The sequence below is a fragment of the Oxyura jamaicensis genome (genome assembly GCF_011077185.1).
Source record: "Oxyura jamaicensis isolate SHBP4307 breed ruddy duck chromosome 2 unlocalized genomic scaffold, BPBGC_Ojam_1.0 oxy2_random_OJ106384, whole genome shotgun sequence".
Classification (NCBI taxonomy): domain Eukaryota; kingdom Metazoa; phylum Chordata; class Aves; order Anseriformes; family Anatidae; genus Oxyura; species Oxyura jamaicensis.
The window spans coordinates 1-4470 of NW_023303604.1; the positions used below are offsets into that span (position 1 = coordinate 1).

Sequence of the window (4470 nt, forward strand, 5' to 3'; positions counted from 1 at the left end):
GTTGTTGAAGGCTGCTTGTCTTTTGGCTAATTGGAGAAGGCTGCCATTAAGTCATAATCCATGTTTCTTTGCTTTTTAACTCTTTTCTGTTTCACAGAGGTGTGTTTCTGACAACACAGGAGTGGATACCCCCTCAACAGAGGTAAGTATCTGGAGGTCTGAATTTAAAGATTTAAAAAAACAATGTAAATTTAAGGCTATTTAGGAATAAGTCAGAAGCCAGGATGGATGCAATATAATGCCTTCCTTTCTTCTTCATGTCTCAAGTACCAGACAGGAGACTTTGTCCAAGACAGACACTGAAGAGCATGGAGTTGACTCAGAGTGTATATTCTGAAGATGCTTGGAGAGCAAGTGATGAATGGACAGGCACATTCTAAAGGTCCACTCTGATGGAGGCTTTTTTTTTAAGAACAATGAGGCGCTGCTGCCTGGACACTGGTCTTGCAGCTGATCAACAAACCAATTCGTTGTCAGAGGGAGAGGAGGTCTGTGTCACTCTGCGTTTGGAAAGGATGCACTTGGAACTGTTCTCGAGACCCGGTCTGTTATGCCTGGCTGCGCGAGTCCTCCCCGACGTGTTTCCCAGTCCTTTGCAAACTGGTACCCGTGGAACCATCCCTGTCGTGTTTTACAGCAATAAGGAATTGCCAGTAGAGTGGTATTACTGGGCAAGCGAGCACCGGACTGTGTCCCTCCTGCACTAATCGCTTGGGTCGTCAGCCTTCGCGGCGGCCCGAGCCTCGCCGTTTGATCAGGATGTCACTGAAACCCTGTCACACACGTATTTAGGTTGTATTTCTATGTGGTGTTGAATTTGAATTTCTACATGAATAATATAAATTATACTTTGCGTTTGATAAGAGACACTTGTAATGCAATATGTGAATAATAAATGGTGTTGATTTTTTTTCCTACTGTTTCACAGTTGGCCTTTGTAACTGCTATTGGCTCTGGAGTGTTTTCTACACAGAAATTAGAAGCCTGTAATTTAACACACAGATGGAAACGTGTTTGCTTTCCATCAGCCACAAACAATGCAGAAACAGAGTGTTAAAGCAGAATGACTGGGTTCAATCAGGATTTATTTTTATTTCCAAGTCTTCTGAACAATCTTTATTTAAATATTTTTTCCTCTATGAGCAGCTGCGGAAGCTCCCTGCATTGTGTAGTGCACGCTGCGTTTCAATGTCAGTTAAACTGAGTGGACTTCTGGACATTTTACCCCAGTCATTGTCAGCCTTTACCGGTAACCTCGGTTTGCTGCTGCCAGCTCTACCACAACACTTTAGTGTCATCTAATGTCATGCAAAGGCAAGAGAAGGGTGGCCTCCTCTTCTGTTCTGCATGGTTACAGTCAGAGAATGCATTTGGTGCCCTTTCACAGAGCTGCCTCTTCAAAGCTCACAGCATTAGTCTTGTTCCCAGGAGAATGCTGGTCACTCAGGTTTCTAGCATCCTTTTGTTTCCAATTATCTTGTGCTGTGGTAAACAGTGTTTTGAAGGCTGGGGTGTTCCAAATCCATGCCCAGCATGCTTGGAGGCAATACTCATTCTGTGCTTTGTCTTGAACACACAAGATCTCCTCAGATTGCAAAAGTGTGATAGGAACTGGCCATAGCTGGAGATAAAGACTCCTTAGCACTGATTCATTGTACAGAGTCACAGCCACAGCACTAATACTGCTTCTCACCTTCTCAGCCATTCTCTGCTGTATCCCTTTCTGCAACCTTTTCTCCAGTCATGGGTCTGAGGCATTCCCAGCATGGAGCTGGGAGGAAGGAGAAGACAATGTTCTCTGCTCAAAGGACAGGCTCTGGGATCCTGACACCTCCACCCCACAGACAGATGTTGGGGCTGATGCATCAGGCTGTTCAGTTTGTTCCTGTGCTCCCTGGGGGATCTTCTGGCAACAGGAGCTGCTCACCTTGCCTTAGGCAACGGCTGTAGGCCTGTTTCTGCTGCCCCTTCACACCTTAAATGCCTCTGGCCCTGCCTAACCATTTTCCTTGGCAGTGAGGAGGTCATGATAGATAAACATGGGTCTCCTCCAAAAGGGAGATGGAGATCAAGAGGTCCTGACCTCAATGCAGGTGTAAGGTAGGGTCTAAGTGCAGAAGCAGGGCTTTGCTCACATGCCAGCTGTGAACAGCCTGAAGAAGACTTGTACATAAGTTGATCTGTCTTGGCAAACTCTCAAAACTCTCAAACTGCCATCATGTTTTGACAAACCACTCTATTAAAGCCTTGCATTTGCAACTCCATTTTGTTCCCACCTCCCCTTTCCAACTTCTGACTCCCTCCCCTTGGCTATGGGGTTATTCTCTTTCCTGTAGTTATCTGTTCAGTCACCTGAGACACCTTTTACCCAGAACCTCATTATGATCTGAGTCCTTAACATCCCATTATATGTGTGCAAAAGTGTGTTGCATTTACACATGCTATTTTAACTTGACTCTGTACTATCAGCTCTGCTTACTACTGTGCAGGACCACACATAGACCAGTTACCAATGACATTTAAGCACAGCAAGACCATTGGACATCCTCCCATTCCAGCTGAGCTGGGCAAATCTCCACAAGTCAAACTATTTAGGTTCTTGTCAGCCAAAAATGCATCATCCAGTAGTTTTCAGACTAACCAGGTGCAGTGGTCTAGCGAAGAGGAGGCAAAATGGATCTGCAGCCTACTGGAAGCATAAGTGAGTTGAAGCAGAAGTACATCAAATGTGTCTGGACACCGTTATTTATGAAGTGAAGAGAAACAGAAAGACTTGGAAGAGTTCTTATAAGGAGAAACCATGTTTCACTCAGTAACTGTGTTTTACTCCAAGCTCTTCCCACAACATTTGTCCTCAACCCCTTATTTTCTGTAAAAGCCTGGAAGAGGCAGACACCAGCCTTTGCAAAGGAAAGAGTGTTCTCAATCAAAAGACTGAGCACCTCTAGGCTCAGGTCCACAGAACAGGAGCACCACAGCCAAAACTGAGCAAATCCCGTGGAGAGCAGTGCCAGAAAGAAGATGGCACCATAGCCAGCCCCTCCTGGTAGGACTGATACATGTCACTGATTTTATCCAGAAAGCCGTCTTCACCGAACTGCATATCCATGGGATACTTTAATTCAAGGAAAACATGCAGGCATGACAAGAAGGAGATATAATGTCTCATTTGAAAGCTTCCCAGCATTACTAGAAAATAGCCTTTGAGCTGTACACAGTCTGTAACACCACCATTGCATATAACTTCTGGGCTTCGTCTGTATAAAGCTAGTGGTAAAAGAAAGTTGTCTTGTGAGACAGGAAGTAAGTGAGACAGGACAGTAAGAGGAGTGGAAGCACAGGAAAAGAACACGTTTTTCTTCATTATGTAAGACAAAAATGTTTATAAAACATTTAAACATAGATGGTCAGAGCAAGAAGGAATAGAAGATTAGGATAGGATAGGATAGGATAGGATAGGATAGGATAGGATAGGATAGGATAGGATAGATCTGATATTTCCCAGAAAGATTTGCACTTTCTTCTAAGAGACCAACATCTCTCAGTTTCCCAGAACTGATAAGATAATGTGGTCCTCCAGCACAGCCTGACACAAAACATCACTACACACTTTAATTCAAAGGCACCAGCACCAAGGCAAATATTCTGCTTCCTCTTAGACATCCTCATTCACTGCTTGCTGTTTATTCTATCATGTAATATTTTTTTTTCAGTTCAGTATCTCAAATCTTAAAAAAAAAAAAAAAAAAAAGAAAAAAAAAAAAAAGGAGTGTTTTAAGAGAGGGTGAGAAAACCATGCTAGACAGTCAAATCACTCCTGCAAGTGTGAGATTGTTTTCAGTGTTACATCTGCTCTGGCTTTTTCTTTACTGAACACAGTACTCCTTTGCTAGTCTATTCAATACTCTGGCAGGTGTCTCAACAGGAGAAATTTAACAGTCTCGCATTCTTGGAGATGGGACAAGAAAGAGAAAATATTGCATCCATCCTGGCTTCAGATTTCTTTCTTTTTTCTTTAAATTAAAAGCGTTTTCTCCTGTGACAGCACTGTAAAACATGAGAGATAGCATGCAGTGTCTGAGGAGAAACTACAGAGGGAGATCCAGGAAGGAAAAAAAAAAAAAAAAAAAAAAAAAAAAGAAAAAGAAAAAGAAGGTCAGGAATTGGCAGTGGCTGCTTGAGGAGGATAGGTGGTGTACTGTAACTGCAGACCCCGCTTGTCCTCAATGCTGCCACAGCACCAGGCAGCCTCTAATTAGAGCTGCTTGCACGCCCAACTAGAAATAAGTGGTCTTTGTGTATTCATTGTCTTGACCACCATCTTTTACTTTCACTTGTCCATTTTCAGAGCTGCTGTTAGCATTTTCACAGACCTATTGAAAAAGAAAAGAGTTAAAACAAAAAAAAAATGCATTATGACCCGATGGCAGCCTTCTCCAATTAGCCAAAAGACAAGCAGCCTTCAACAAC

The 4470-nt window shown here is 43.1% G+C and overlaps 1 long non-coding RNA gene across 1 annotated transcript; it reads left to right on the forward strand.

Annotated features, from left to right (window-relative positions):
• Positions 1-92: 92 nt before the first annotated feature.
• Positions 93-927, forward strand: LOC118157054. The gene is made up of 2 exons (XR_004746530.1): positions 93-142; positions 274-927. It is a non-coding gene; the product is annotated as an uncharacterized LOC118157054 (long non-coding RNA).
• Positions 928-4470: the final 3543 nt, after the last annotated feature.